The sequence below is a fragment of the Phoenix dactylifera genome, unplaced genomic scaffold (assembly GCF_009389715.1).
Source record: "Phoenix dactylifera cultivar Barhee BC4 unplaced genomic scaffold, palm_55x_up_171113_PBpolish2nd_filt_p 000312F, whole genome shotgun sequence".
Lineage (NCBI taxonomy): Eukaryota > Viridiplantae > Streptophyta > Magnoliopsida > Arecales > Arecaceae > Phoenix > Phoenix dactylifera.
This window is the reverse complement of record NW_024067783.1, coordinates 41,078-51,608: the sequence shown is the minus strand read 5'-3', so window position 1 is coordinate 51,608 and position 10,531 is coordinate 41,078. Positions and strand designations below refer to the sequence as shown.

General features: G+C 42.4%; 1 non-coding gene across 1 annotated transcript; it reads left to right on the top strand.

The window, feature by feature from the left end:
• Positions 1–9,264: 9,264 nt before the first annotated feature.
• LOC120105578 lies at positions 9,265–9,374 on the top strand. Its single transcript, XR_005507937.1, has one exon. It is a non-coding gene; the product is annotated as a small nucleolar RNA R71 (small nucleolar RNA).
• Positions 9,375–10,531: the final 1,157 nt, after the last annotated feature.

The following is a 10,531-nucleotide window of genomic DNA, read 5'->3' as shown; positions in this document are numbered from 1 at the left end:
CAACGATAAATCAGATATATGCATAGAAGTGCTCAGATGTAGGGATTCTTACAGAAATTGTAGACTGACGTTACCACGGATCCGAATCACAACCTATGCGCTGGAGTGCTGAGTCCCCTGATCAAAATCTCCTGGCACCGCTGACTCTTTTCCTACAACATTAATTATAAATCACAACTAAATTATTTAATATTAAAATATTCTGAACCATAATTCTCATCTGTTATGGGGTCCATCATCAGGTCTCCAAACATCTCAATTCTTCCAGATCTAGGGCAGTCGGGATAGCCCGACTCCCACCTTGTACCACCAGCCTACGTCGTCGCCAGCCATAGCCGCAGCCACGCCGCGACGATAATCGGTCCCGGTGAAGAGACCAAAAGAAGGGGTGGATGAGAGAGAAGGGTTCTTCCTCCACCTCTTTGGTCCAAGGGCAACAGCCAGGGTGGCTGTGCCCTCACCTTCCCCACCCTCGGCCACCATTGGCCGAACCATCGTCGGCCGCCCCTGCCGCAGTCGCCGGCGATGGTGGCTAGCCAAGAGAAAGAGAGAAGAAGAGGTCTCCTCCTCTTCTTCTTCTTTTTCTTCTTCTCCTTCTTCTTCTTCTTCTTCCACCGAAAGCCCTCATAAGAGTGGCTCGGTCCCCCTCCCACCCGACGGCAACCCAGGCAGCCCACGACTGCCGCTGCCGTCGCCGCCGGTGGCCAGTCGCCATCTTCACCGCCGACGAGAGGGAAAGGGGAGAAGGGAGGAGATGGAGTCATGAGGAAGAAGACCTCGGATCCATCACTCCCTTGCTCCAATAACCCTAGAAAATCCCTCTCCGACCTCCCATATCCCGACCACCCCACCGCCATGGACCTCAGCCAATCCCGGCGGCCGGCGGCCGGCGGCAAGATCCGAAAAGAAAAGCCGAAACAGGGTACCCCTGTATCGGATCCTCCTTTGATGATCTCACCGGCCAAATTCCCACCATCACCGCCTTAAGTCCAGAAAATGAAACATAAGGAAGGGAGCCCCACTTACCTCGGTCCGACGGCGCGTTCCGGCGACCTTTCCGGCGAGGATCGGAGGAAGAGTTCGTGAGCAACCCGGATTAAAAATCACCGAAGAAAAGAGGAGGGCTTCCCCCGCAGCCGGCCGGATCTCGGGTCTCCGGCGCTCGGTCTCCTCCGGCGAGTCACCTCTCCAACGCCGCCGCCGTCGTCCCCCCTTGCACCCTCCCTTCGTCCACCACGATCGTGCCTAGGGCACGATCGTGATAAAGGGATGGGCCCGGTCTTTTCGGGCCGGCCCGTCCCCCTTTCCTTTTTTTTTTGGGTTTTTACATTTCCATCCAATTCTCAATATAAAAAAAGAAAAAAATAGAAAGGACAAAGAGATGATGATGCAGGTGGTGCAAAAATAAAACTGCTCTCCCAAGTGCAGGAGAATCGCACAAGTAATATAACTCGGGAGTCCGAGGTCGATTCCTCAGGGAACGATCTATGGATTCTTAGCGTAATCTTTCGATGTAATTTTTAGTTGATCTTTAGAAATTAAAAACAGAGAATAATATGTGATTAAACAACGTTCAAGAATATAGAGAAGGCTAGGGATCCGGAATCCTCCTTAACAATATTACTTTCAATAAATAAACTCGGCGATTCTTGATTAAAGATTAATAAGATAGAGTAGTTCTAATCATGGAGTATACAATCTGAAAACATGAATTCAACATCTAAGTATTTATCGTGCCGGTTACGTCTACGACAAATCAAAAATCGAAACAATCCATGCATCTATATATATATAAACCATAAAAGATCTATCAAATAAATATTCAAGAATTCAACACATACCAATAGATATAAAACAATTAGAATAAAAGATTAGAGTATACTTGATGAAAGCAATATGACAAGGATTCATCCATCACCCTTTGCCAAAAGGACTTTAGCCTTCCATTAAAAACATCAACATCCCTCCCTTACTCACTCTCTATTTTTTTTTTTTCTTTTTATTTTCGGAAACAGGGCATCCCCTGTTTCCTTTTTTTTTTTTTTCGTTTGAAACCTCTGCAGCAGCCCGACGCCCTCCTCTGTTTCTCCTCTTCGATAGCCCCTTTTCGAATGAGAGCTACCCTCCCCAGCCGAGAAGGATCTCTTCATATAGATCGCCCCAGAGCCCATGGTCAGGCTAGGATTCCCCTGATCGCGCGTGGAGAGGAGGTTGCGGGCGGACGCTGTGGAGGAGATTGCGGGCGGATCCGGCGCCAAGAACGGACGCCGATGATCGTGCGAGGGAGATGAGGTCTGGGAGGTTGAAATGGATGAGAGCTGCGGCGGGATCTTCGGACGCTGGGATCCTGGGACGCTGCTCACGGACGGCTGTAGGCGGGATGCTTGGAAGAGGTGGATGAACGAGCGTTGGGCTCGGGAAGGAGGCGGACGCCGGGATTGTGCACGGGAGCTGGTCACGGGCTGCTGGGAGGCGCTGATCTCGGCTGGAATGTAGTGAAGACGGGGTGGCTGATACGGGATGATGCGGTGGACGGGATGCAGGGGAGTTTCACGGACGCTGGGACCATTCACGGGATTTGGGATGTGAGGAATCAGTGGAGGCGGCGGCAGATGCGTGGGAGGTGATCACGGGATGATCACGGGACTTGGGATTCCTTGCTTGTTTCATTGCGGAAGGATGGGATGAATGCGGGCCCCATCGAAATGAGATGCACAGGTTATTAGAAATCCGTTGCAGTGAATTGGACGGCTGAACTCAGCCTTCTTCTAGTGTATAACTGGGATTGATCCATACAGCTGGCTAGTCACCTGCGGTGATGCATCTTTTTAGACCCAATGCGCATTTAAACTCTGTTCTGTGCCAAATAAAAATATGAAATTAATGCAGCACTTTTGTCATTATTTGTTAGCAATAATATTAATTTAAGTAGTATGTAGATCGCACTTTTGTGCTCTCATCACACCCCCTAACTAGCTTATTGCTAGTCCCTTGCAATTCAGAGTAAACAATAACATGAGAGTACAAAAAGTGTTGGTCAATCCTTTGACTTTTTATTAAAGCTAAAGACATAAAAACTAAGATATGTACCCACTTTCGTAGTGCATCACGATTGCACTTGGCACGTGCAACAAGCCGTTAAACCCCTAGGTTACCCTAGTGGACGAGTGTTGTCTCGTGAGGGTTTTCAGGGATGTTACCCACAAACATCATGAATGATATGACATGAAATAAATCCTAAGCTAATACACATGTGATATATATTTTTCTTAAGCTTGGCAACTATCAAAGCAAGGGGAATAATAAAGTGTAGTGTGCATAAACAGAATGACTTTCATAGAGCACTAATACCTCCACCACAATATGGTACCGCTTGAATTTTAGGTGCACTACTCAAGTTCGCAAGTGTTTACTACAGTTTATTAGAACCTGATCTATCAAATTTTCAGAATATCACATGTTGTCTACATTCGTCAAGAATGGTTCGCATGTAAAGAAAGAGCTATCAATCCCAACTAGATATCCAAAGTACACAGAGGTCCAACACAATGGAGTCAAACCAGTCATTACCACATGTCACTGGGTTCAGCCCGACCAACCCTATTCATGCTTTTTTTTTTTTATTTAAAGACATATGGTGATTACAATAGTCCAACCCCCTTAGGCTCTAGCAAGGTCCATGTAGCGAGTTTTCGGCCAATGACTCCTGATCCAGTTGGCTCAAGGCATTAGGTGAAACACCCCTCGGGCTTAATTACTCGAACCAGACTACGCCACGAGGTTAGACTTGTCATCTCCTTATTTATTTTTTTATTATTATTTTTTTTAGAATAGAGAAGGTAAACTGAACCATATAATGTGACTGTATCGTGACTATAGGTCAACCAAGGTTGGAACATAAGACACTTAGATGATCTAGCCGGTGTATTCAACCTCTATCTTTATGTGAAAACCAAATCATGAACCTTATAGTACGGACAAGGATACTCGTACTTCTTTTACAGATATAGCTTAATAAAAATGCATTAAACAAACGTGAACTCCTGAGGCCTTCCTGTAATCATTAAGTACATGTGCGGGGATCTAATAATAGATCTCTGATCAATCATGGTATGCATGTGTTCCTTGCTTTAATAGTTGCACAAACCCAATGCATGTGCATTTGCAATAAATCAAATACAAAAACATGTTTTTTTTTTTTTAATCAAAATATTTCCCTCCCCCCAACTTAAATATTGCATTGTCCTCAATGTAATAGATACAAGAAAACTATATACGAGAGACAGTAGAGAAAATAATATTGGAGAGAAGAGGAATACCTTGAGCTGCTGATATCCAGAAAATAAGACCTACAAAACTAGAAAAATAATTCTGACTAATATACACATACCTTTGCCTTCATGTTCAGTCATAAGAAGGCTCCCCCAAGAAAAAGGAATCCTCTTCATCTGAAAAATTCTCAAGAAAAGGTTTTAACCTGTGTCCATTTACCTTAAAAATTCTACCATCCCGTGGATTCTCAATCTCTACCGCCCCATGTGGAAAAACAGTTTTTATGATGTAGGGACCTGTCCATCTTGATCGTAACTTACCAGGAAACAGATGTAAGCGGGAATCATATAAAAGAACTTTTTGCAAAGGTTCAAAAGATTTTTTCAAAATTGATTTATCATGTAAGATCTTCATTCGTTCTTTGCAAATTTTAGCATTATCATAAGCATCTCTGCGAATCTCATTAAGCTCGTTCAATTGTAATTTTCTAGCTAGACCGGCATCTTGTAAATCAAAATTCAATTATCTAATTGCCCAATACGATTTATGTTCTATTTCTACAGGCAGATGACACGCTTTTCCGTAGACTAGCCGGTAGGGAGACATGCCAAGATTGGTTTTATATGCAGTCCGATAGGCCCATAATGCATCTGATAGTTTTAAGGACCAATCCTTTCGTGTTTTTCTAAAATTCGTTTAATCTCCCGATTGGCTAACTCTACCTGACCACTAGTTTGCGGGTGATATGGGGTAGCAACTCTGTGGGTGACACCATATTTTTTTAATAATGTCTCAAAAGGCTTATTACAAAAGTGTTTTCCCCCATCACTAATTATGACCTTAGGCATCCCAAATCGTGAAAAAATATTTTCTTTCAGGAATTTCAAAACAGGTTTGTGATCGTTGGTTCTACAGGCGATAGCTTCTACCCATTTAGATACATACTCAACACCGACTAAAATGTACTCATATCCGAAAGATGGTGGGAATGGGCCCATGAAATCGATGCCCCATATGTCAAAAATCTCAATAGTAGTAATGGGCTGAAGAGGCATCATTTGCCTACGAGTTAGACTCCCAACACGTTGACATGGGTCACATGTCCTACAGAACTCGTGGGCATCTTTAAATAGTGTAGGCCAATAAAAACCACATTGCAATACCTTAGCTGCCGTTTTCTTAGAAGCAAAGTGTCCACCACAAGCATCAGTGTGACAGAAAGAAAGTACGCTTTGTATATCATGATCTGGTATGCATCGTCTAAAAATTTGGTCATTGCAATATTTAAATAAATAGGGTTCGTCATAGTAATAATTCTTTACTTCGCGCAAGAAAATTTTTCTATCTGTCGACCCCCAATGTTCCGGCATCCGGCTTGTAACAAGAAAATTTACAATATCTGCATACCATGGTATACTAGAAAGTGCAAACAACTGCTCTTCAGGGAATGAGTCTTTGATGGGAAACTGTGGCACTGAATCATGAAAAACTAATCGTGATAAATGGTCAGCAACCACATTCTCTACTCCCTTTTTATCTTTAATGGTGATGTCAAATTCTTGGAGTAGAAGTATCCATCGTATTAAGCGTGGTTTGGCCTCTTTCTTATCCAGCAAATATTTTAACGCTGCATGACTATAAGGCCTCTAAACTCCTCCCTCAGGACACTGTTGCGTTGCCATGGGGACGGGGTAGCCCCGACTTCTACTCCGTGAAGATAACAATAGGAGCACCAAGGATATAAGAGCGAAATTTATCTAAGGCAAATACTACAGCAAGCAATTCCTTCTCGGTGGTGGTGTAATTCATTTGAGCATCGTTTAAGGTTTTGCTTGCATAGTAAATGACATATGGCTTATTATCCTTGCGTTGTCCTAGGACGGCTCCTATCGCATAGTCGCTAGCGTTGCACATAATCTCAAAAGGTAAGGACCAATCAGGTGGTCGTACGATGGGTGCAGTGCTAAGCATAGACTTTAACTTTTCGAATGCCTTCTGACAGGTTTCAGTCCAATTGAATGGTGTATCAAGGGACAGGAGGTTACATAATGGTCGAGCTATGACACTAAAGTCCTTGATGAACCTCCTATAAAATCCGGCGTGACCCAAAAATGATCGAACATCTCTAACCGTCTTGGGTGCAGGTAGCTTAGCAATTAAATCGATCTTAGCTCTATCTACTTCCATGCCCTTCGTTGAAACAATATGTCCTAGGACAATTCCCTTTGGTACCATGAAGTGGCATTTCTCCCAATTCAATATCAAATTCTTTTCTATACATCGAGCTAAGACTGCTTGTAAATGTGACAAGCAATCATCAAATGAGTAACCAAAAATGGAGAAGTCATCCATGAACACTTCCAAAAACTTCTCGTTCATGTCTTCAAAGATGCTGAGCATGCATCTTTGGAATGTTGCAGGTGCATTACACAACCCGAATGGCATTCGTCGGAAAGCAAATGTGCCAAAAGGACAAGTGAAGGTAGTCTTCTCTTGATCTTCTGGTGAAATTTCAATTTGATAATATCCCGAATAGCCATCGAGAAAATAATAGAAATCATGCCCTGCAACTCTCTCCAACACTTGGTCTAGGAAGGGTAGAGGAAAGTGATCCTTTCATGTGACCAAATTCAGCTTTCGGTAGTCGACACACATGCGCCAACTCGTCGGGACACGAGTTGGAACTAGTTCACCTTGTTCATTTTCTACTACCGTCAAACCCGACTTCTTAGGAACGACTTGAGTAGGGCTTACCCACTTGCTGTCGGAAATTGGGTAAATAATACCCACGTCAAGCAACTTGAGGACTTCTGCCTTAACCACGTCTCTCATCGTAGGGTTCAGCCTTCGTTGCATTTGCCTTGTGGTTTTGGCATTGTCCTCCAAATATATCCGATGCGTACAGATTAAGGGGCTAATCCCCTTCAAATCGGCAATAGACCATCCTAAGGCTCCTTTATGATTCTTTAAAACATCAATTAATTTTTCTTCTTGGTTATGATCAAGTCCAGACGAGATGATTACAGGAAAAGTATCTCGGGTCCAAGAAAGGCATACTTAAGTTCCTTTGGTAAGGGTTTCAATTCGAGCTTGGGTGCTTGCTCATGGGATGGTTCTATTTTCACCTCTCGAAGCGACAATCTCTCAAATTCTCCTTCTTTTGGTCTCCACCCATTGACCATCTTGATATCTAGATTATCCACAATAGGTGTGACTGTTGAATTATTGCCATTGGTTCCATTAGGACACCAATCAATTAAGCTATCATTGAATGGGTCGTTAATTGCTTTAGCTAACAAATAATCTTCTACGACGGTTTCAACCCAATCAACCTCCTTACTCTCTTCGGAATCATTGGGTTGTTTGCACACATTAAAAATGTTCAGTTCTAAGGTCATATTACCGAAAGAAAGCTTCATGACGCCATTCCTACAATTAATCAATGCATTAGAAGTTGCAAGGAATGGACGTCCTAAAATGACCGGAATCTGAGACTGTGAGTTCGAAGCCGGATGTGTGTCCAATACAATAAAATCGACAGGAAAGTAGAACTTGTCTACTTGGACTAATACATCCTCGATAATCCCCCTTGGAATTTTAACTGACCTGTCAGCTAATTGCAAAGTGACAGAGGTTGGCTTCAACTCACCTAAACCAAGTTGCTCATATACAGAATATGGCAACAAATTCACACTTGCCCTTAAATCTAACAATGCTCGCTCTATCCTAAAGTCGCCTATGATGCATGAGATGGTTGGGCAACCTGGATCTTTATATTTAGGGAGAATGTTGTGCTGCAAAATAGCACTCACATTTTCAGTTAAAAATGCCTTCTCCTTAACATTTAATCGGCGCTTAACAGTACACAAGTCCTTCAAAAATTTGGCATATGAGGGTACTTGTTTGATTGCGTCAAGAAGAGGTATGTTGATCTTTACTTGTTTAAAAAGCTCAAGAATTTCAGAATTAGGTTCGAGCTTTTGCAACGGCTTTAACCATTGTGGGAAAGGTGGAGGAAAAGGACATTCAACTTTCTCGGTAGAAGTTGGAACCTCAACTTCTTCTTTGTCCCTTTCATCGACTTTGGGAGCATCAGAATTAGAAGTGACTTGCGGTCTCAATTGGACGGTTTGATCAATGACTTTCCCATTACGCAAAGTCATGATGTTCTTTGCATGCTCTGTATGCGAACTAGAAGGAGCCGTATTATTACTACCGTGCATTTGTTGGTTAGGTTGGGGTTGAGCTGGAAGCTTACCCTTCTCTTGGGTACTTAGGACGGTAGTCAACATTGACAATTGGTTCCTTATGTCTTCAAAATTTCGAGTATTTTGAGCATTGATATTAGCTTGACCTTGTAGAAAAGTTTGTATGGATTGCAAGGTATCCTCGATATTTGGCTTTTGAGAGGGTGGTGATGCAAAAGTAGGATGTGCAGGTGGAGGAGCTGAATGGTGTGACTGTTGAGGATGATCATTTCTCCACCTAAAGTTTGGATGATTCTTCCAACCAGGGTTATAGGTATTCGAGTATGGATCGTTATAAGGCTTTTGGTAGGAGTTCATAGCATTTGCTTGATCGTGCAAGACTTCTTTGAATGCCGGTATGGTGGGACAATCTGTAGTAGTATGACCCGACATATCGCAGATACCACAACACTCGTTTCTAAGCTCTATAGTTTTGACAGGCTCAACCTTCCTAAGCTCAATTTCTTCTACCTTCCTAGTGAGGGTTGCCATTTTAGCATAAAGATCATCCTCAGTTCTGAGGTTGTAAAGGCCTCCCTGTACAGAGCTAGTAGGCTTAGAAAAAGACTTGTTGTTTCTATCCCCGTTATCCCAAAGTTGGGCAGTCTCAGTAAGGGAATCCAAATACTCCCATGCCTCATCAGGTTGTTTTTCTAAGAATCTACCATTGCACATGGTCTCTACAAACTGTTTCAACTGTGGAGATAAACCTTCATAAAAGAAGCTAATGGTTCTCCAAGTTTCGAACCCGTGATGAGGGCATGAGAGAAGAAGGTCTTTAAATCTTTCCCAACATTCATAAAATGTTTCATTATCTTTTTGTTGGAAATTGCTAATATGTCTTTTTAAAAAGTTGGTCCTTTGTGTGGGAAAGAACTTCTTTAAAAATTCTCTCTGCATATCTGGCCAAGTTCTTATTGATCTAGGTCGCAACGAGTTTAGCCATGTTTTGGCCTTATCTTTTAGAGAGAAAGGAAACAATGTCAACTTGAGGACATCCTCGGTGACGTTTGGCACTCTAAATGTAATGCTCAATTCTTCAAAATCTTTTAAATGAAGATACGGACTTTCGGACTCTAACCCATGAAACTTGGGCAACAATTGGATTACCCCTGGTTTGATGTCAAAATGTCCTACATTATCAGGAAAAATTATGCATGAAGGCTGACTAGTCCTAGCCGGTTGTAGGTATTGTCTTAGAGTCATTACATGGGGTTCTCGTTCTCGATTGTGGTGACTCCCCGCATCTTCATTTAAATCAGCCATCTCACAAGGTGTGAGATATTGAGAAGGAATTTCAGGGGTATGTCCTAAGGGATGATCTAAAGTTGTACGACTTAATCGACCAGTGTCGTCCCTATTCCACTTTAGCATGCAAAATAATTCTCTCTCTTTTTTTTTTTTTAAAATTATAAGTACCAACTAAAGATAACCTAAAACGACACCTTAATTCAAAAATCTATTCTCAATCAATCATGCAACAAAACATTACACCTCAATTTTTAATGTTTTTCTTAAATTTCTAGACAGCTCCTAACTGGTTTGAAGAGGACACCTAAGCCTCCAATCCGGTCTAATGAACCTAGTTGACCAGGTAAGCTTCCAGGTAAGTGGAGGGGTCACGATGCGTTCGCAAAGGTCCCACTTAAAACCCACTTGCCTCGAACAGATGAACTGTCTCCCTTATAGGGACAAAGCTTGCCTAGACATCAACTAAGCCACAGAGCGAAATTGGTGCAACTTTCGGTGGTCTTCGTCCTATTGAGCTCGAATGTCCTTAGGGGCCAACGTCTAGTTGATTTTAGTTAAGCTTGGGACATTTATGCACTGGGGTGTTTTTTTTGGGCTAAGGACGATTGATGAAATCCCGACCTTATCTTTTTAAATGGGTTCAGCCCTTAGAATATTTTATGTTGATGCCTTATACTATATGCAACAATCAAGAGATTTTTTTTTTAAAATATTTTATGGCATGACATTAAATTTCATTGAATAGGTGATCAAGCAAATTA